The sequence below is a fragment of the Saimiri boliviensis genome, chromosome 15 (assembly GCF_048565385.1).
Source record: "Saimiri boliviensis isolate mSaiBol1 chromosome 15, mSaiBol1.pri, whole genome shotgun sequence".
NCBI lineage: Eukaryota > Metazoa > Chordata > Mammalia > Primates > Cebidae > Saimiri > Saimiri boliviensis.
In genome coordinates this window covers 85,300,685-85,325,051 of record NC_133463.1, presented here as the reverse complement: position 1 = coordinate 85,325,051, position 24,367 = coordinate 85,300,685, and positions in this window count along the sequence as shown.

Sequence of the window (24,367 nt, the reverse complement as noted above, 5' to 3'; positions counted from 1 at the left end):
ACAAGTGATAGAATTTAAAAGAGGTGAGAGAAAAAAAAATGATGTTGGATAGTTAGGTAAACACGAAAGTATGTAATTCATCAGAGAAAATGAGATTTATATCAGACTCTTGGGAGTAATGCTTTATGGAAGAAGAAAATGGAATAACAAATTTGAAGGTACTCAAGAAAAGAAAATGTAAAAAAATGAATTTATATTTAGCTAAAGTGACCTTGAAATACAAAGGACATGTGAGTCCTTCTTCAGGAGTCTATTATTAAATAAATTTCTGAAAAACAGAATAATTGAAGAAAGATTGACAAAAAGGACCCCTGGGAATCATTGTTTATGTAGTGGCTTTTAGAAATAAAGAAAACAGAAAAAGAAAGAGAAAGGGACAGAGAGAGAGAGAATATATTTTAACGACTACATGATTTACCTGTACAGATAAAAATGTAACAATTAAAAATTGGGGCTTGAGGGAGTTTATAAGACTACAAAAAAGTAAACTCATGTTCAAAAACTGTATGGAAGGTTTTATATCACATATATATATATATTTATATAAAATATAATATGTACTATTTACATTATATTATATTACATAATAAAGATACACCTGTAATGACCCAGCAATTTCACTCCTAAGGCTCTACCTTCTCCATCGTATCATCCAAAAAGCATGACCACATAAATACTTAAATGCTAAGATTTGACACAGAGTTTTTCTTAGTAGTCAAATAAACAAAATAATCTAAACTTTTATTGACTAATGAATAGATTAAAAAAAGTAATACATCCAAATATCCAAAACATGGACTATAACTTAGCTAAAAAGGAATGAAGTATTTATACATGCAATGATACGGATGAATCTAAAAAAGAAAAAAAAAATTATGGTAAGTAAGAAAAGCCAGCCACAAAAGACAACATACTGTATAATCCCATGTATACAATAATCTAGAAAAGGCAAAGCTATGTGGAAAAATGCAGATTAGTTGTCACTTGGAGACAGAGCAGGGATAGGAGTTAACTGTACAGGGGCATGAGAAAACTCTGCCCTGAATTGGAATATTTTAAAACAATTCTGGAAGAGGTTGTATAACTGTAAACCTAGAGCAAAATTCAAACGACACTTAAAATGGGCGAGTTTATGGAATGTAGAATCAATAAATCTGTAAACAATGAAGGGGAATTGAGATAGCAAATGACACAAATAATACCGTTTTTGGTAAACATAATCAATATGGTGGGATTATCACGGTCATTCTGAGAAGGTTTTGTGTGAAAATTTGAACAAAACAAAGGAATGAACATGGGATCTACTAAATGTATCATCCTCTATATCCTTAGGAACCAGGATTCTCAAGATGAATGAAAAGATACACACACACATACACACACACACACACACACACACACACACATATCTCAAGGTGAAAGAAAAGATATATACATATGTATGTGTGTGTGTAATAGAGAGCAGATTGAATAAAACCTATAATCCCGATTTTAAGTTAAAAATACCTATTTTGGCTCACATCTTAATAATCCGTGAAACCATGCCTTTTTATAGCTTATGGTATGTGTTTTGTATAACAAAAAGGTTAGAGATGATTAGAGAATTTAAGTAAATGTATATGCAGAAATTTTTTTTTTTTTAATTTTACTTCTCACAGTGGTACAACCTGGGCCAATTCTCTTGAAACAACTCATCCTCAATGTTCCCTTCATGTAAAATGGGGATAATGATGTTCATTTTGTAATATTCTAGATTTGATATATATCAGAGTCCTTCGTAGGTGTAGAGTCAATTTCAAATGGGAAAATAATGATTATGATAATGATCATGATTATGATGAATTATTGCATATTTTTTGTAGTTTTCCCTTAGGATATAAGGTTACAGAACGACGGGTTTGATTGAAGGTTCCCACAGATTAGAAATTCATGTTAATAAATAATTTTTCTCATGTGATTTTTGGCATTTAGTTTTTACACTGCAGCACTTACATTTTTATTTCTCCCAATGTCTCTTGCAGTGTTTGCAAACTGGCTGAGTTTAAACAAGAACAGCAATGACTGCAAAATAAAAACAAACAAACAAAACAATGTTTAGGTCTTTCCAGACGTGAAATACATGTTTGAGGATTCTCTGAACACTTGCCATGGTGTTTTTCCCTCGTTGAGGATTATCTGCATTCTTCCTGTGATAAACATTTCCTCTTTCTCATTGTCATGCACTGGCATTTTTTTGTGTGTGTTTAGTGTTGCTTAGTACTTAATTTATTATTTAGTCCCTCTCTGCAATTCCCTGTAAACCTCTACCCCTCCATGCTGAAACGTGCAAATCCCTTCAACTCAGGAAATCATATTCAGAAAAAATAAAAATAAGTACTTCCTATTATTTTCCTGTAAGTAATAAGCAAATAATAGAATCCTTGAGGGGATTTCTGATAATTATTTGTAGCACATTTACATTCATTGTTGCATCTATAAATCTTGTCTTTGAGAATGAAAAATCTGATTGCAGTTCTATTCAATAGCTGGAAAAACTGTGGTGCAGAAGCAGGAAGATGTTTGTAGTCACATACCTAGCAGAGGCAGAGCCAGGAGCAGGACAGGGATGTTCATACGTTCCAGGAAGGCCTTCATTTCTAACCTCATAGCTGTGCTTAGCTTTTGGAGGAGTGGGGTTCCTTTAGAAAATTCTAGCATGAAGAAACATCACCTCAGAAATTCTCCAACGCATTCTGAGTGAGAAACTCGTCACCCGTCTCTATTAGCATATTCCGGGAGATTCTGACCTATTATGGAAACTTAGACAACTCTGAAACAAAGACTAAGTTCACTGCCTGTGGGCTAGTGAGATAAGCTTGAAGCCTAAAAGGAGGCTCCCCAACTATTCAGTATCGGGCTGTGCTGGCCCACTTTACAGCCCAGTATCCTGCACTCTAGCTCGATCTGTTTCCCAAGGAAAAATAATGCCCTACCTGGAGGTCTAAAAGTCGCCTCTGAAAAATTGCCTCTGAAATATACGCTGAGAAAAGGGTTTCCCTGTGCCAAGAACAGAACACCAAAGGTTGTTGGTCTCTGGGACCCTGGTCTGAGAGACGCCAGAGGGCACAGTGGGGCTGGAGGAGAATAGCAGTGCTCAGTGTGCCCTGCAGGTGCCAGTGTGGCCAGGCCAGCCATGCACCTGTGAGCAAAGGTGAACAGCAGCTGAACAGGCAACAGCTCAGGCCGGCGAAATGCTCCCACCCAGCCGCCTCTCCCAGCACGTCTGGAGGAAGTAATATAGGTGAACTAAGTAAAGGAGGGGGAGATCAGAATCCCGCTAACCAAATGTGGATGCTGAGAAATTGAGAAGGGAGATAATTATATGATGGTGGTATATTTTTCTTTACCTGTGTGTGAAACGTGGGCATGTAGGTCATTTGAGTTTGAATGCTCTTCATAGTCACTTGAATGGCTGTGAGCTGCTTGAATACAACATTCTGCCCGAAATAGCTTAAGCAACATTGAGCCTGTCGCCCATTTTGTAGTGTTCTGTGGGTATTTGAGGAGAGATCAGGAAGGGACAGAAAAAGAATCAGCAAAATAAGCAAGGATATAAGAGTATAAAAAAGTATAAGAGTGGTTTAGAAGAAACAGCATTGTGTAAGCATTGATATTTGGAGGTTTGTCACCATTCTACTTCTGTGCGTTAACTTCAGGCAACTTGTAACTTAACTCTTAACTACAGTATTGTCATCTGAAAATGAGAGCATTGAACCAAACTATGTCTTAGAGATTATTGACTGTATATCTCAAAAGAATAGAAAGTTGCTAGGTGGTGCTAGATATTTTAGGGAGAGCTTCAATGCTACAATGTTTTTTAGGAAATATAATGATGTGTGCACGTGCCTGTGTGCCTGTATATATGTATGTATGCAACCTTGGTTTCTTGATCCTAGCAGATTAGACCATTTGACAGAGGAGATTTCTAATGATCTATATGTTTATACATAAGTCAGGTTTATCAGCTGAGTATAAGAAACACAATCTTTTCTCCCCTTCTTTGCTGCCATACATTCCCTGGCCGAACTTCAAGCCACATTCCAAGTGTCTTCTTTTCTGAAATTTCTGTTCACAAAGGGTTAGTGCTCATGTTCCGATTCTCCATGCTCCTGAAGAAACTCACTCTAATGATTTACAAAGCTGTCATTCCAGAGCGATGTTTTCAGCAGTAAAGAATTGTCTTGTAGGCGTGTTCATTCTTTGCAGATTATTTACTGCTTCCCGGGGCAGCGTTTCTCCCACAATCTCCACACTAAATCAGGTGCCAAGTCCTGTTGACTCTCCCTCCTAAACATCTCTCATAGCTGTCTCCCTGCTACAATCCCTCTCCCAGTGACATGGTGTTCATGCCAGACTTCATTCTTCCTGTCCTGGACAGCCACTAAAGACTCTAAATCCATCGTCACAATGCATCTTGCTATTCTCCAAAATACTTTAATATAATCTTGCACAAACAATCTTTCTTTAAGTATTTCAGCGACTCTCAGTTGCCTTTAAGATACACTCTAAAAGTCTGCCAATACACGTAAATTACAGATGAATAATAATATTAATAGCTAATAAATGATAAGACATAATTATGTGTCAGGGACTTTAGTGGCACTGATATGGTTTGGGAGTGTGACCCCACCCAAATCTTACTTTAATTATAATCCCTATGTGTTGAGGTAGGGAACTGTTATCCTCATGTGTTGAGGGAGGAAACTGATTAGATCATGGAGGCACTTTCTCTCATGCTGTTCGCATGATAGCAAGTGAATTCTCATGAGATCTGATGGTTTTCTAAATGGTAGACTTTCCTGCACTCTCACTTACTCTCTCTCTTGCCTGCCACCATGTAAACCATGTCTTCTGCCTTCATCAAGATTGCAAGTTTCCTGATGTCTCCCCAGCCAGGTGAACTGTGAGTCAATTAAACCTATTTTTTTTTTTTTTTTTTTTGAGACGGAGTTTCACTCTTGTTATCCAGGCTGGAGTGCAATGGCACGATCTCGGCTCACCGCAACCTCTGCCTCCTGGGTTCAGGCAATTCTCCTGCCTCAGCCTCCTGAGTAGCTGGGATTACAGGCATGCGCCACCACGCCCAGCTAGTGTTTTGTATTTTCAGTAGAGACGGGGTTTCACCATGTTGACCAGGATGGTCTCGATCTCTTGACCTCGTGATCCACCCGCCTCGGCCTCCCAAAGTGCTGGGATTACAGGCTTGAGCCACCACGCCCGGCCAAACCTATTTTTTTTTTAAAGTATAAATTACCCCATTTTGGGTATTTATTTACAGCAGTCTGAGAACAGACTAATACAGGTTTACATGCATTAACATGTATCAAAAAACTAGGAGACATTCCCATTTCCTCAAGAAAACTTAGGCAGGAATCTTCAAGGAATTATCCACGATCACACAGCCAGAAATTGGGAAGTTGTGGTTTGAACCTAGGCCTTGTCATCCAAAGCTGGTGCTTTAACTCACTCTATCACTTTGCTCCACTATTTCCAGAAGCTGAGTTTTACCTCATTCTCCAGCCTCATGGTATTAAATCCCCACCACACAGCACACAGTTTTGGAGATACTGCTCATACACACCTTGATGTTCTTACCAATTTTGCATATTTTACTTTCCATTTCTAAAATACTATATCTTACTTCCCATTTCTAAAATAGCCTTCCCACATCTTCAGAGGAAGACCTTCTATAGTTCTTCCATATCTTGGAGATTTCTCTGATTCCTCAAACAATCTGTGTTAGATTACCCTCATTAACACTCATGTAGAACTTTCAGGAACTCTCTATTGCCACATTTATTACCTTATGTTTCAATCCAATTTGGTCATGGGACATTGTTCTTTTTTTTAAACTGTTGGATTGCATTTTCCATATTTAATGGAAAACAATTTGTATTTATATTTATGAGAGACATTCATCTATTGTTTTTCTTTCTTGAGATGCCTTTATCTGTTTTTGGTATTAAAGTGATAGTGACTTCTTAAAGTGGGTTAGGAAATACATCCTTTGCTTCTACTTTCTGTAGGAAATTGTAAAAAAAAAAAATTGTCTGACTTTTTTTCCTTAAATGGTTGGTAAAATTTGCCAGTGAAATCCTCTGTGCCTAGTGCTTCCTTTTTAGAAGATTATCAATTATTAATTCAATGTATTTAATAGATACAAAGCTATTTGTATATATTTTCCTTGTATGGATTTTGGTAGCTTATGTCTTTCAAGGAATTGACCCATTTAATCTCAGTTATAAGATACGTGGACTCATCCTTCATTAGCCTTTCATTGTCCATGGAGTCAATAATGATAAAATTCTTTCAAATGTCTGATATTGGTCATTTGCGTTGTCCCATTTTTTCTTGGTTAGCCTGGCAGAGAGTTTATCTTTTTTCTCTCCTATACCAACCATTCATCAAAATTACTTCGTAAGTGTGCCTAACAGCTTTAGCTCAGTGGCTTCCATTTTGGATAAACAAATCTCAGCCGTGACTCTGGATTCAGTTCTCTCTCCAGATTCTGTGGTGGCAAGATGCCTGGCATCTTCTGTTCCTGAGAGGCCCAGTAGGAGTTAATTTTCAGTTTCTTTAACTTTTCAATGCTTTTAAGACTGGAATGGCAGCTTCCAAGTACCTTACATGTTGATGCTGGAACTGAAGTCTTACCTTGTACTTCAGTTGCTCCATATCTCTCTACTAGAATCCTTATTATTAGCGGATGTCTGGCATCTCTTCATCACCTGTGTCTAGAAAAGGTTTGAGAACTGTGGTCAGAAACTGTAGTGCCCATATGAATGCCCCCTATCTGTTTACTAGAAACTGTAGTGCCCCCATGAATGCCCTCTATCCATTTACTAGAAACTGTAGTGCCCACATGAATGCCCTCTATCCATCTATCCATTTACTAGAAACTGTAGTGCTCACATGAATGCCTTCTGCCTGTTTACAAGAAACTGTAGTGCCCCCCTGAATGCCCTCTATCCATTTACTAGAAACTGTAGTGCCCACATGAATGCCCTCTATCCATTTACTAGAAACTGTAGTGCCCACATGAATGCCCTCTATCTGTTTACTAGAAACTGTAGTGCCCCCATGAATGCCATTTACTAGAAACTGTAGTGCCCACACGAATGCCCTCTATCCATTTACTAGAAACTGTAGTGCTCACATGAATGCCTTCTGCCTGTTTACTAGAAACTGTAGTGCCCACATGAATGCCCTCTATAAGTTTACTAGAAACTGTAGTGTTCCCATGAATGCCCTCTATCCATTTACTAGAAATGGTAGTGCCCACATGAATGCCTTCTGTTTACTAGAAACTGTAGTGCCCACAGGAATGCCCTCTGTCCATTTACTAGAAACAGCTGGTGTTATATTATTTGAAAACAAAATTTTAAGTACTCTTCAAGATATGGAATAGTATAGTCTAAGTTTTATCCGTAAGTCTCCATCGAACTTAAATAAACCGTAACATAAAACAGCAATGGACATTGATGGTCCTTTTATGATTTATTCAGTCTTTCAAATTTAAATTTGACAATATTAATAGTATTGATATCAATAATAGTAACAACTGAATTTCATTACATCTACTATGCACTAGTGATAAGTTCTTTACCTACGTATTGTAATAGAATCTTCATAAGAATTCTCTGGGTTATGTCCTTCTATTAATCCCATTTTACAGCTTGTCATAAGTGATATTCCAAAAATTCTCCCCTCTCCCCAGCCTTCCAAGAATCTGTTTTCCAGTTACTCAATCAGAATGTAACCTAGGTACTGCTATGAAGAGACTGCAGATGTAACTAAGATTGCCGAGCAGTTGAGGTTTAGAGGAAATATCCAGGCAGGCCTAATCTAATCAGATAAAACTCTACAATCTTTTCTGGGAAGCAAAGAAGAGGAAATCATGACGGAAACTCAGACTTAAAGCATGATATGGCCAGGGTATTCCTTTAATGGTTTAAAGATAGAGAGAAAGAAAGAATGAACATGATCTTTAGAAGAAGAGACCACTCTCTGTTGACAGCCTGGAAGGAAAGAGCACCTCGATGCCACTGTCACAAAGAACTGAATTCTGGAGCACCGTGAATGAACTTGAAAGTGAGTTCTTACCTACAAGCTCCAGACAAGAGCTTGACTAGCCAATACCTTATTTTCAGGTTTGAAAGACTCTACTAAGCTGGGTACAGTTGAGCCCACTCCAATTTCTGACCCTCAGAAGTAAGATTTAATACATGAATGTTGCCTTAAGCTACTGCATTTCTGATAATTTTTTGTACATCAATAGCAAACACATATTAAAGTAAACTAAACTGAGAAAGATTAATTTAGAAACGAAATTAGAAGGATTATGGAACTTCACCACTTCAGCATGACTCAAACACTCTTACATTTTGCCACTATGATCATGCAAAGAAACAAGACAAAACTGTTTTTGCTATACACTGAAATTTTCTTCTTATATTCAACTAACGAATTCCCTCTTTTTTTCATAATTACCAACCATTTATAGTCCTTTGTGTCTCTGAAACATCTAGTACCATACAAGCACATGGTGGAAGTTCAAGGAAAGAAAAGTCTCATTAAACTAATTTGAATTCTTAAATTTGATACGTTTCATATCCCACTCAGATCTCAGCTGAAAAAGATTTTAATGAAGCTTGCATAAATCAGAGTGGCATTATATGGTCTAATAGTTAACTAATCCTTAATTGTGCAGTACTTTGAAATTTAATGACCGTTATAGAGTACTCCAACAGGATTAAAATGAACCAGGGAGAGTCATGCTAGAAGAATAAATTAGAAAAATGCATATCACTAATGACAAAAGAGGCATTTTTGTTGCCATCTTCCTTTGGGGGATTTTGCAGTAAAATTAAAATGTGGTTTATTGTTCCATTGTTTTTGATATTTTCTTTTCCTATTCTTTGTTGACTTGAATTGTCATGTGTTGATGAATGGAACAACAGATGTAAATCACTAAAGATTTTTCTGTGTGCAAGCAAAATGGGACTGAAAAAGCAAAGGTGGGGTAGAAATCATAACATGATTTGGCCTCCTGACAAAAAGGCTTTTAACGCATTAAAGACAGAAACATAAGGTACCTGTAAAATAAAACAACAATAAATACCATACTGAGTTTAATAATTTTATTTTACATTACAAATTGTTTTAGAGTTTATAGAGACACTTCAAGATCTTGATCAGATGCATCAATCATTTGTTGCACACCTCTCATAGACCAAGCAGGTGTTTCACATATTATACAATTTCTTTTTCAGTATTTCTACAGAGTCAGCAGAGCAAACATGTTTTCCCAATTTGCAGATGAGAAAACAAACACTCAAAATATTCAAGCAACATTCTCAAATGCCAACAACTTATTTGTAACATACTACGTACACAGCAGGATTAAGCCGAGTATGACTAACGTTTCAATGGCTATTGCATTATGTCTATGTAAACATCATAACAGCATCAGAATTGGGGGAAAAAGGCACTCTCCCTAAGAAGTTACTTTACATATTAACTATATTTACCATACCCAAAGAAGAAGTGTACCATATAACAATGAGACAGAATATTTAAATCTTGATGACTAGAATACATAAGGCATATAGGTCATAACATATATATGTAAGCCTGTTGTACTTGATAAAAATGAATCCTTTTTAATTAAGAGATTTTTGATAAATGAAAGCAACCTCTATAGTTGCTCTCTTACGTAGAAAGGTGACTTTAAAAGAGTCAAAATGACCCTCATGCTGGAAACACAATTCCCAGTCTTTTGTGTATGAGTTGTCTTATGTATTCCAGAAAAAGATAATTTCAATCAGAGAGTGACCAAGATTAATCCATATGACAGAACCAAATTGGCACTCTGTTTTCTGATGCTAAGACAGGGGGCACACTGACCCACAACAAGCCTGAATGCCTCCAAAGTGGTTCCTTTCTATTTTCGGGATTTACAGCATAAGATTGAGTGGCACCATTGAGTCCTTCTGCTCTGTGATAAACCTGGCATCCTAACAGATGTGGTTTAAGAAGACATGGTTCTGCCCAATCAAAATAATTGTCCAGATTACTTAGCAAAAACAGCCAACTTATCATGCATAATAGATTGGCATATTGGTGGGCACATTAGTCTCAGCTGAGTCATAATCTGATTCATTCTTGTTAAAGTGACATAGCTGAGCTGCAGGACCTGCAGATCTGAGGACCCACCAGGCCCTGGCCCATAACACCAATCACAGAAACACCAAATACTATATGTTCATTTATTCATAAGGATTTTCATAGAGATTGGTCAGAAAAAGCCACCATTTGCCCAGCAGTACTAGATTGAATTATTGATCAGCAAATGCTCCTCAGGGTGGAGTATATACTCCTGTTCTTATGACTTTGTGTTTGGACAGGACTTGTTTGGGATGATGGAATATAAAGATATAGTACATGGATACAGAATAAACATTCTTTGGTTTCATGTGTCTTCTTGTGCTGCTGTATTCCTTTATAAGAAGGTCAAATTCCAGATGGCTATGGCACCTGCAGGTGGGACCTCAGAATGAGATGTATGGAGCAGAAATAATTCTTACCTGCAGCCTGGAGATAAGCCAAGTGGACGCAGATTATATCAGCCTTGCTTAGCCTGACTGAGTAAGAAAAATTATTATGTTTTCTTGTAGAACACTGAGATTTTCAGTATTTTAGTCATATATATTTTTCAGTATAATAAGTCATATATATATATACACACACACATATATATATATGACTAATATGTTCTGATTTTTATTATAATTTTTTGGCCTTTCTACTTTTCTTGATGACCTATTTCCATTTAGATTACACTTCTCCCCAGATCTGACCCCTGGGATCAATGTCGTTCATTTATGAAGACGTCTGTTTCTCTGAGATTTGGTTTTGGAGTTCAGATTTTTTAGTATTTAAATTACAGCTTGCACTAGTGAACAAGTCTTTCGATGGGGTTTCTTATTTCACCTCATTGCCTCTGGTTGGAATCTTTCACCTAGTTTTCACTTTGCTAAAACTCAGAGTTGCTCCCTAGTTAGGATTGCTTTGGATCCCTGCAGTAAGATGAGTAAAGCAGAGGCCTCGGACTCTCATGGCTCATCATTGTGAATTCAGTAAGATCAGGTCATTTTTTGATACCTGAGTCAAAAACTAGCCTCTCAGTCCCATTAGCCTAAACCATGATATTGCTGGCAAAAGAGATATAATCAGAAGCCAGCAAACTCCGAAGCCCTAAAAGGTGAACTGGGAAGATATGAGGTAGAGTACATGAAATACAGCCATCTCCTTTCACAGCACACATTTCCTTGTGCTTTCTTTAAGTTCACATAGTTTCAGTTTAAGTGACCAGCTCAATTTCTACAAAAAGACTTAATTTAGGGAGGTAGAATCAGCTACCTTTTCTGCCTGTATTCCCCAAACTCACAATTGTTATTCAGCATATACTCCTTAAATATCTAATTTTCCTAAGCCATCTAGGTTGCTCATTTAACGGAGAGAACTTGAGCATGATTCTGTGAGGATATGATTGCCTGTTACCATAATTAACTATTTACTGTCATCCCTAGATATGATAGAAAAAGAACTGATCTGGTGAGCTTCCTAGATTCTAGCACTCTCTTTCCTATACCCCTGGTTAGGTAACAACCCTAGGAAACCAAAATCAATAGGGTCAGTGGGCTTCACCGATAGAGTAACACCTTTTCTTGTCTTCTGTACCTTCCTCATGCCCAAGAGGACAAGATAGAACTTGCAGTTTTCAGTTCAGTGGCACTTTTACAGTGTGTTATAATAGAAGCTGTCCTTCCTTGGGAACAAGGCTTTCTAATCCGCTGAGCTAAAACTTTAAGGTTAAGAAGCACAGGTTCCACAAATGAGACATGAGTCGTCTGCTGAGAAGGACCAGTCCTACTTTGACCATTTGGACCACAGATCCATGCAATGCAGCTCATGGAGCACGCATAAAAGATAGGCTATCCATGTGCATAGGCAGCATCCTAGAATAGACCATCCCAACCCTTCAGTGTTTTCTTCAGCTGACCACTTTCCAGTGATTTGGAATACACGATAATCAGGCTTGCTGTTGCTATTCCTTTGTCATAAAATGGTTCCCTGGATCTAAAATGGTGTTGAGGAAGATTGTTCCTCAACACTATTTTAGAAAAAAATTTAGGTAAGGTTTTCTCTAAATTCTCTGACGGTCATGTGGTAGAAGCACTGTGAGTTGGTAAGCAAACCCCTATCAGTCTTGCAGGTGACAATACCTGTTTAGAAGTTCTATCATTCAGATTTTTGCCTGCCAGCTTTTTCCCCTAAATACTACATGGATGATTGACAGGATGTGTGGTTATACAATCTTGTGGTGGTAGAAAGGAAAGAGTTGTGAAGTGGGGTGGGGTGGCGAGCGGGGGTGCATGCTTCCATACGGGGGGTAACTGCATCCTCTCTGGTCTCTGCTTCAGGGGCTTCTGTTTTTTGCTTACATGTTTGTTTTGCTGGCTGCACGTTGGAATGCAGAGCAGTGATGTGAGACTTCCCCTGGGTGTTCTGCTGGTTGCTGCTGCTGAGATCTGTTCCTGAGTTTACGTGTCATGTGATGTTGCCAGCTGAAAGGTGGTAAGGAGAAAAATACTCATATCTCCCTGCTGAATAGACCTCACCTCAGCCCACTCTCCTAACTGTGATGGCTGTATGGTTCCCAGGCAAGGAGGTTGCCCCTACAGTCTGTGGCAACACTCACAATTCTCTGGGCCCCTCAGCATTTCATTCTGATTTCAGTATCTCTCCATATCCTGCTAAATGCCACATTCAGGGACACAGGAGCAAAGGCTCTTTCCTGCCCGACAAAATAGACTCCTCTTCTGTTTGACCAAACGTTTACTCACCAAGCCACCTATATATGGCTGCCCCTAGTTTGATGGAAGGGTTGAGAAAATAGAAAAGGATAAATGTGGAGGGCTACCTGCCAGGCATGTCCTACTAGGGTTCTACAAAGGCAGTGAGCAGAGGGGACCATAGCCCTGGTGTTCTCATTATCCTGTCTATCCCATCTCACACTCCCCTTTGCCTCTGGTATTCCCACTGCCGATTATTCTTCCCTCATGCTGAGATGAATATGTGTATGTGAGGGTTAATTTTAGGTATCTACTTGATTATATTAATGGATACCCAGATAGCTGATAAAGCATTATTTCTGGGTACACCTGTGAGGGCATTTCCTGCACAGATCGGCATTTGAATCTGTGGCCTGGGTAAGGGACTTCTACCCTTACCCAATGTTATTGATCACAATCCAATCAGCTAAAGACCAGGATAGAAGAAAAAGGCAGAGAAAAGATGAATTTTTTCTTTCTTTTTTCTTTTTTTCTTTCTTTCTCTTTCTTTCTCTTTTTCTTTCTTTCATCTTTCATCACTCTCCTTTCTCCCTCCCTCCCTCCCTCCGTCCCTCCCTCCCTCCCTTCCTCCCTCCCTTCCTTCTCTCTTCTGGAGCTGGGACACCCATATTCTCATGCCCTTGAACATCAGAGCACCAGGTTATCCAGCCCTCAGACCCCAGGACTTGCACCAGCCGTCCCCCAGTCTCTCCAGCATGTAGACAGTGTATTTTGGGACTTCTCAGCATCCATAATGATACGGACATTTGCTTAATAAATTTCCTGTCTTGTGTTTGTACATATGTATTCTATTGGTTCTGTTCTTCTGGAGAGCCATGAAGTGTACAGTATGTTTCACAAAACACATTCTTCATGTGAGTGGTGCACTCAATCTGCATCCTATTCTACTTAATTCTGTTGTGTTGTAATCAATAACAGAGGAAAAACAAACTGAACAAAAAGTCCCACCAAAAACGGCACACAGAACATGTCTTAATACTGCTTCATCGATTTTCTGACACGTACTGATGGATCACAATCTGCGGTATGGATAGACTTGGAAAACCCTTTCCTATCCTAACATGACTAATTGTTTTTGTTGTTGTTTTTACAAAATAGCTAGTCAGTAAAGAAACTCGGTTTCAAAACTCAAGGCTTCTTGGTGGTCTCTGCATTCTAGAAAATACCATCACCACCTTCTCCTTCCTAAGAGCAATGAACCCAGGGTTTGGCCCAGAAAGTAGAGCACTGCAAAGGAGCTTACTTTGGGGTAAATTAAAATGAATGGATTTAATTTTTGGAAAACATTATTCTCATTGTGAGACTTTCTATTATCTCAGTGTGGGAGAGCCAGAAGTAAAGCAACATATGCCAAATGTCAAATCTCAAATCTGGCTACTAGCCTGTCTTTTCTTATTTATTGTGTTTTTCACTGTCCACTGAACAAAAATCCCTATGTTTATCAAATGGGTCTCTGGATTTAGATCCAACTACAGCCAGCACTAAAAAAGGATGCACTGTTAGTGAAAAGGAGCTGGAATAGCCCCAGTTCATGGGGGATCGGTTCCAGGACCAGCTGCAGCTATCAAAATCCATGCATGCTCGATTCCAGCAGTCTAACCTGTGGAATCTGCAGCTAGGGAATGCCGGTCCTCTGGGGAGGCGGATTTCACATCCTGCCAGTTATGAATTTTGTTTCTACCTTTGGTTGTGAATGCAGAACCCACTTGAATAGAGGGTCAATTTTATTTACTGAAAAAAAAAAATTATTTTAAGTAGACTCGCCCAGTTCTAACCTATATCATTCAAGGGTCAACTATGCTTTTCTCACCCCCATCTTGAATACAAACTCTAAGGGAAAAAACTAAGTAGTTGAAATTCATCAGCAAACAACACAAAAACTCAACAAGGCCTGCTTGGTTTATACAAGGACACAGTGAGACCTCCCAGGTCAAAGGTTACCACAGTGAACTCCCCCGGATGCTTTTTGCTCCCCTGTCCAGATGGCCATAACTCTTACTCCATCATATGCATGTGAATAGGCATGGCTTAGGGGCACATCAGAACCGTGAAAACATGATTAGTGTGAAGATTTTTACATTGTTATAATTTAGATTCTAAAATGTCTTTGTGAAATTGACTCTACATGAGATCAGGCAGGGATCTTACTCCAATGGCATGTGGTAGTCCAAGTAACTAATAATGTTTGCTAGGATTCACCAGCCCAGCATTTTTGTTTTACATTTCAATATGCCCATAGGGTTTGATTTTAAAGGGAGTGATGTAGCGTGGAAGCTGTCACAGTGAGTTTCAAGGGACAATCACAGTGTTACCCACTTTGATTTTATTCAGGATGTGTTACAGATAGGACTGTTTCCACAATGTGAAAATGTATGACAAATAAATAGGTGAATAAATAAATAGCTATGTAAACATATTGTCAACAAAGATGAGGACTGGTGTGTTTAGTTAATTGATGTGGTTACTGCAGAAAATCTTAGAGCCTTTTAGATTCATCCTAAATACCCAATGAGGATTAAAATATACAGCTTCTTCAACATGTTGAACATTTCCTCTTTTGATACGAATGTTGCTTGGAACACACTCTGGAAACCAGTGATATAGACGCAAAAACATACATTATGGCCAAAATCAGAACTGAGTTTTTAGTGATGCGATAACACTGTTCCTTTAGCTTTACACAAAAAAGATAGTCCTATCTTGTATTATCTAAATTTCATTTCTTAAAACTTATTTTCTCTTATTGTAGCAATACTAAAATCAATATATAATGCATTTCCGTCATTCTTCATAAATGTATTCACCTGTCCCCTACTTTTTCATATCCCTCAAACATGCTCGTCCATCTTGTTTTCTTTAATCTTTTTTCTTCATTTTCCAAGCAAATCACATTATTGAATGCAAACTTTCAAACCCGCAGATAAAATATTTTTGGATGAGTCTGTCTCTATAATTATTTGCAGTATAGTCTTTCATTAAAATATTAGCAAATTGTTGACAATCTCTTTTGCATACCAATGAACTATTCATTGACGATTTTCGGCGGCTGTGTTCTTAGTGCATGTTTTAAAGTAAATAATGCTGGATTATGAGCTGACAAACCTGCTGTTGAACTTCCACTTTCTACCCACCAGCTGTCTTCTCTGAGAGGCAGATATAATGAATCCCAGGATGAGGATCACATAGAACCACCTATTCTGTTAAGGTATTTTATTTCTAAGCTTGAGAGTATCCAGTAGTGAGCTTAAATATTATAGCACTGAGCTATTGTTTAGAATGAATTTTGTTATTCATTCAAACCTGCAGAGATCCAAATTGTATTTCTAATTTAATTTTAAAGAAACGGAACACAAGGGTGACAGCAGCTACTATTTTTTTTTAATATTATCTTTTTTGGAAAACAAAAACGGTTATTGACATTGAGTTTCATGTGTACCTTAGTGAGAAAACAACAAATAACAATCCCTCACTATTGGTAAATAAAATTACATCCCTTCATTGTGTTGTCTATACAATTTTTTTCAATGCCTACTATGTGTAAGTTACTGTGCAATGTGTACACATACATAATATCTGTTTAGTTTGAGAAAACATATTCACAAAATGAATATATTTATATATGAATTATATATATAATTATGTCATATATTATATATATAATTATATGTCATATATATAATTGACATATAATTATATGTCATATTACAATGTCATATATATGTCATATATATAATTGACATATAATGATATATATAATATATATAATTGATGTATAATTATATATATAATTTTATATATATATATGACACTATTTATTCCTGTGACGTTATCTATTCCTGACATTAAGTTCAACATATAATTGTTGCTCGGAAATCAGAATGCTTTTTCCCCAACTGTATACTGTGCTGAGATTTTGGATGAAACAGGTCACAGGAGCTGTTTGCCCCAGTGGTAGCTGAGGTGATCTCAAGCCAACATTAAGTATTGAGAGGAAAGACTTTGGTCCATTATCTCCACAGGATTCTAAGCCAGCAGCAGAAGGGAGGGGATTAAGGTGCTGTCAACCTATTCAGAAAATAGCAGGACTCTACTGTTGCTTTGCTATCCAGGGGAACTGGGTACTTTTCTTCTTTTATATTGTATACAATAGTATTTTGATTGTTGTAACTACTCAAAAGACTACCATTTTCATGGGCAGACTGTACTAAAAATATGAACAGTGATTATCCTTTCAATTTCCTTGCTCAGGGACTAGCTCTAGGCTTTCTCACTTCTGGCTTTACTTACGTTCTCATTCTGTTCTGCTTGAATCTCATGGTTCATCACTCAGAATACTCTCACCTGTGCTACTCCACCTGCCCCTTTCTTCTTTCTTCACACACACACACAAATGTTTCTAGATAAAATGAACCTCTGTGTGTTTATTACAGAGTAGCTGGACCTCACTGGAGAAAATAACACATCCTGGAAGATTGAATGTGCTTTAATTTTACTATTTCGTACTTCTGATAGCTGTCTGTGCTGCCCAGAGTACATATAACCCTGCTTTTATCATCTTGCTCTCTTCTCTTGCTTTGAGATGAGTATTTCACGCCTTCTCCTTTCCCCCTAAAACATCTTACTGTTATGGACCTCTTTCCTCTCAGCAGTTGATCTAACTTGGAAAACAAATGACATCACAAGATGGCACTTCATTTTGGATGCAGCTGGAGAAGTTTTCAACGTCTGAATCTCAGAGCTGAGGATACTTGTAAAAGTATTTCATGGCATTTGAACTATTTCATGGCATTGAAACTATTTCATGGCATTTGCCAGTTTCCTTATCTCTGCTCTACCTTATCTCTTTCACTGTCTGAGGCTCGAGTAACAAAAGGACACATTTGTCTACAGTAGGATGTGACTCATAGCATTTATTTATTACTTGCTGCTAGCTAGGTCAACTATCAAACTTTAATTTTTCCATTTTTTGCTATTTATATGTTTGTCCCTTAATCCAGGACTCAGACACAAGCCCCTGAGTGCTGGTAGAGAAGGCCACCTGAGAAAATGACACATACGGAAGGACTCTGAGGCGACTAGAGAGGAATTTGGAGGAGCTGGAGGTCTACAGCACTGATTGAAAAGGGCAAAAGAATACTGCTGTGGAAGGAAGTTTACTCCTCAAGTTTGGTTGCTTAAGCTAGAGGTTATGTCAATAAATAGCAGATATAAAAAGTTTTAAGTGTTCACCGCAACATACAGACAAACATAAACATTGCTTCCACATATTATTTTGGAAAATTATATTATTTACACTTAAGACATTGAATTAAATATAGCCTTAACTGATATTTGAGTTTTATAGGTTTTTCATTTTCAAGACTAATGTGCAGCAACAAATTGCAATCTTTAGACCAGGTATGGTGGCTCACAAATGTAATCCCAGCACGTTGGGAGGCTGAGGTGGGAGGATCACTTGAGGATGGGAGTTTGAGACCAGCATGGCCATTATGAAGAAAAAACCATCTCTGCTAAAAGTACAAAAATTAGCTGGTATGGTGTCAGGTACCTGTAATCTCGGCTACTGGGGTTGCTGAAGCAGGAGAATCACTTGAACCTGGGAAGCAGAGGTTGCAGTGAACTTAAACTGTACTTCTGCACTCCAGCCTGGGTGACAGTGAGACTCCAACTCAAAAAAAAAAAGGCAATCATTAAAATGTTTGTGTGGAGGTTTATGAAAATATAATGTCTCTCTTCACTGCTAAGCTCTGACTCAGAGACAATAAATGTGTTTACTCATTCTTACAGGAACAACTATTTAATATTTATGGAGTGACTACACTACTTCATGTTTTAATTTTCTTCTAGATTTTGCTATTTCAGATATAATCATAGCATATAACATTATTGTCTTGAGGGAGCTTATATTCTATGGAAGGGGATATAACGCAAACCTATAATTATATGTTTATAGATGCATTTATGTATACATATTGTGATAAAATGTATAATGTTTATAGATGCATTTAAGTATAGATATTGTGATAAAATTCCAAGAAGAATACAAAAGGGAGCCAGGCAAAGGGGAGTAGAGAGTAAGAGGGTGTATCATATAGTCAGCAAAGGCCTCAGCAAGTATTCTGCGTCTGATTAGAGACTTAACATTCTTTTATGTAAGCCAAGAAAATACAAAACCAATATCATGGCGTGTAAGACCTAAGGGGAAAGTATGCTAAGTGTGTTTGAGAAGCAGTGAGAAGGCCGTTGTGACTGAAATAGAGTGACTGAGAGAGTGAGTCCTGGAAATTGGATGGAGGAGAATCACAGGCATCAGATCATGCAGAGCTTTGTGGACAGCTACAAAGTGTTGGCCGAGATGAGAAAAAATAGGGGAATTTTTAGAAGAAAAGTAACATGATTTGATTTAAGCTTTAACAGGGTTCCTCCTCTGCCTGCTGTGTTGAATGGACACTGGAAGATATTATGGCAAGAGAGACCAGCAGGGAGGTGAAAGAGCTAATGCATTTAAAGTAAGAAATAATGGGGCAGTCAAGGTGGTGACTATGGAGAAAGTGAGAGTATTGAATATATTCAGGTTAATTTCAGTGATAGATCCAATAGGATTTTTCGATAGATTAACAGTGAGTGGAAAGAAGAGGCAAAAAAATGAGTGAATGGTTGTGTAATTAACTAAGTTAGGGAAGACTGAAGGAGCATATTGCAGTAGTGAAAGCAAGATATATTTTTTAATATGTTAAATAGAGATGTCTTGAAGGTGATTGTATAATAAGTCAAGTAAGTAATTTGATTAATAAGTCTAGAGTGTTTGGGAACATATAAACTAGAGATCCTTAGATGGCAGTTGAACTATGAGTTTACAGTTGAGTAAAATTTGTACCATATATATATGCTGCAAATTTGGGATTTCTCAGCATATATACGGTATTTAAGTTCATATGAATAAAAGAAATCTCCTAGGAGTAAGTATGGTAGAAAATTGAGGAGATCTGAAGCTGAGAATTATACTAGGAGGAAATAGCCAACATTTATATTATATATGATTTTATTATATGACAACATGGAAATAAAAAAATTGCAAAGATTTTATATGTATTTTATATATATATATATATATATATATATATTATATTATATTATATAGGCTATATATAGGCGGTTGCCAGAGCCTAAAGGTTACTGGAGGGCTTCACCACGTGGGAGAAAAATGGATCCTCTAGGGTGATGAATATTTTTAATATATTGATTGTAGTGATGGGCAAGACCAACTGCATTTGTCAAAACTTAAGAGCTACACACTTATGTGTATGAGTTATAGCTTAATAAATCTGATTTAGTTATTGGAAATGTAATACATGTGGCTATTACACTGACCAGAAATTAAAGTAGTTAGATCATTAGTGAGAATAACAATGAGTCAGGTACTACAATGTTATAGAAATAAGAGCTTTGGGGTTTGAAATGTGATTCATACTAAAGTGTTAGTGTGGTACTGCCTGCTTCCATGAAGCCCAGTGAGGTTAAATCAAAAGAAGGGTTTGAATTGAAGCTTTGGTGACAGCAGTAAAAAAGGGAAACTCCTTGAGTTGCCTGAAGGGTGTGGATGAGTAAATACTTATGGTTTCGAAGATTTCAGGGGAAGCAGCAATCTCCACGGTGAGCCAGATTCCAGTTAGAGCAAGAAGGGCAGCAAAACACAGGAAATGATGTCAATGTCAGATAATCTCCTGATGTCCAAAGGGCGGAATGGAAGTGTTTAGGAGGTTTGTGATGAATAGAAAACTTGTTGAGTTTATCCTGGCAAATGGCTTCAATGGCAATAAAGTCCATGGCAGGACTCTGGTACTTGTGGCTCTGAGTATTAGTGAGGAGGCAGAGTAAAGAGATTGCCCGTGAGAGGTCCCTCTTCCATATGCCAACTATATAGAAGCAGAGGTGGTCTCCCCAAGGTCACATGAAGGTATCTGGTTGTGTGTGTGTGTGTGTGTGTGTAGATATATACACACATACATATATATGTGTATATATACACACACAGACATATGTATATACATATATGTATATACACACTATATATGTATGTATGGGTTTATATATACATACATATATATATATATACAAGCTCACAGTGCTAGCCAATGCTTCATAATAAATCATATGTGTAATATAATAAGTCATATATAGGCTGAGAAGTCCCATGATTTGTCTGATGCAAGCTGGAGACCCAGGGAAGCCACTGGTATAGTTCTAATTCAAGCCCAAAAGCCAGATAAGCAGAGAAGCCTAAGATGTAAGTCCCAGTGTTAGTCCAAAGGCCCAAGAACTGGGAGAAGATAGATGTTCTAACTCAAAGAGAGAGAATAAGTTTGCCCTTCCTCTACCTTTTTGTTCTGTTTGATCCCTCAATTAACTGGACAATGCTCTTCCACATTGGTGACGGTTGTTTTCATTCTCTGCTTGCTGACTTAAACACGAATCTCTTCTGCAAATGCCCTCACAGACACACTCTGAAATAATGTTTCACCAGCTATCTGGGCATTTCTTAGCCCGGTCAAGTTGATACATAAAATTGATTATTGCAACACCTCTGTATTTCTCAAGGCCTAATACTATAGTTTCTAACCTCTGAAATTCACTTAATAAGTATTTATAAATGAATGGATAAACAAATGGGTAAAGGAAACAATAATTTAGATATTCAAGAATTTTTTTAATCATACTTTTTATATTTCATCTTGAACATTTAGAATCCATCATTACGTATGACAAATTTTTCAATAAAGAAAAACTTTATTGAAAGTTACTATGAACCCTGAATATTTGAGACTGTCTCAGTTAATTTAGAAAGCTGATTTCTCCAAGGTTGAAGACACATGCCCGTGACACAGCCTCAGGAGGTCCTGATGACATGTGCCCAAGTGGTCAGAGCACAATTTGGTTTTACACATTTTAGGAAGACAGGAGACATCAATCAATATTTGTAAGATGTATATTGTTTCTGTCCGGAACGGAGGGCCCCCTCAAACTGGGAGGGGCTTCTGGGTCACAGGTAGGTAATAGAAAAACAGTTGCATTCTTTTGAGCTTCTGATTAGCCCCTCCAAATGAGGCAATCAGACATGCATTCATCTCAGTGAGCAGAGGGATGACTTTGAAAAGAATGGGAGGCAGGTTTGCCATAAGCAGTTCCCAACTTGACTTTTCCCTTTAGCTTAGTGATTTGGGGGCCCTAAGATTTATTTTCCTTTCACATGACCACAGGAAAATGAAGAGAATTCCCTTTGGCATTTTTTTTTTCACTCATATATTCAACTATATTTGAGGGCCTGCTAAGTAAGGGTCTACTGATTGATTGGATCTGAAAAAATTCACGGGATGGGAGATGTAACCATTGAAATAGAATAAATGGTTTCTTTATCCTTTGTATTACTTTAAATTAATATTTACGAATGACTTTGGGAGATTGTTCATATCTTCCAAGTTCTCTTGTTAAAAGACTACTTTTACAAAGAGAGGCAATTCCAGGGTAGGAAGCCAAAGGCGGATATCCCAGAGTCCATTATCAGAAAAGCTTGACCAAATAATTAGTTCCGGTCTCTACCATGGAAACCTCAGGCTAGCTCATTCCAGTCTTGTTAGTCACAACAGGGTCATGCATTTCCTGGTAATTAAACTTGTGGAAGCTCATTTGCTGTCAGGGTTATGGCCACTTTATTGACAATTATTTGTTTTGTTTCTCCTGAGGTTATTTCTCTTGCCATGATTGCCACCACCTTTCTCGACTATGTGGTTCTTCAAAAATTAAACATTGATACATGTTTTAAGGACAAAGAGGAAAGCTGTTTAGAGCTGACATGAAATTTTCTCTTGTTTCTTTAAAGCTTGTTTGCCAGGGAGTGAAAAGCTACAATTACTTTAACGTGATCATGGGTTTTCATACCAATGCTGAACGCACAATTACTCTTGGCTTCAGCAATGTGTTTCAAAAGGGAGACACAAAAAGGTAATCAACTTGGTGTTTTTGGCAGACAAAAGGAGAATGATTCAGGAAGGATCAGAGGGCAGAGAAAATGGCTGCAGAAAAACCCCCCTCTGCAGAGCCCAAGCTGCAGTTTAACTATTTTAGACTTTCTTTCTAGTCCTTGTAATTTAAGAGTTGTTCCGTTTTCAAATGATTAGTCAAATCTATTCATCTGAATATTACATTTTTAACATCTTGTTCACAAATGTAATAGTATTTGACTGGGTTCCAATCATGCAATTAATTTCCAGTAGTAGAGTCTGAAAAGCAATACTACTTATGGGGATTCCCTAGGAGTGAGAGGTAACTGGTGTTGTGATCTCAAGAATCATTTAGGTTTGAGAAGCCTAGAGTCAGTCCTTAATCTTTCTTTGAAACTTCAGAAATACTAAACTCTAAAAAAAAAAAAAAATTATTTGAAAAGAAAGAATATAATATAAAATACCATAGCAAAACAACATAACGTAATGCAAACAGATTGTGGAGAATCAGAGTGATATAAATGGAATGGGTTCCAACTTTAAAGTCAGGTTGGAGTGAGGCTTGAATATACACTGCCACTTACTAACTCTGTAGCTTTAAGCAGCCACTGAACTTCACCGAGCACAAGGTCTCTCTTCAGTAAACTGACTTTTTAAAAATATTTTATTTATTTTTTGAGATGGAGTCTCACTCTGTCACCCAGGCTGAAGTGCAGTGGCATGATCTCTGCCTACTGCAACCTCTGCCTCCCAGGTTCAAGTGATTCTTCTGCCTCACCCTGCCAAGTAGCTGGGACTACAGGTGTGTGCCACCATGCCCTGCTAATTTTTGTATTTCTGTAGAGATGAGATTTCACCATGTTGACCAGGATGGTCTTGAACTCCTTATCTCAGATGCGTGCCAACCCTGGCCTGCCCAGAGTGCTGGGATTACAGGCATGAGCCACCAAACCCAGCCAATATATTTTATTTTGAAGAACTGTGAGCATTAGAAAAAAGAAAGTCAAATGTTTAACACAGTACGTAGTAAATTGCAGTCAATAGTAGCTAGACAAATATATAATTGCTATTAGACCAAAAGCACATTTTCAGCCATGATCCTAGAATTTTAGAATAAGTTTCGCTGCATATTCAGGCTGAGAAATTATGCAAAATATTTTTGTTTCTGTTGAATACACAATAGGAAAAGAAATGGAAATACATGATCTTTGACACTCTAAACAGTGTGCTTTCATTTTTCTCTACTCATTTGCTTGTTGATATAGTTTGGATAATCATTCCCTCCAAATCTCACAATAAAACCAGTGTTGGAGGGGTGGGCCAGGTGGGAGACGTTTGGGTCATGGGGGTGGATTTCTCATGAATGGCTTGGTATCTTCCCCACAATAATTAGACGTGAGTGCTGGTTGTTTG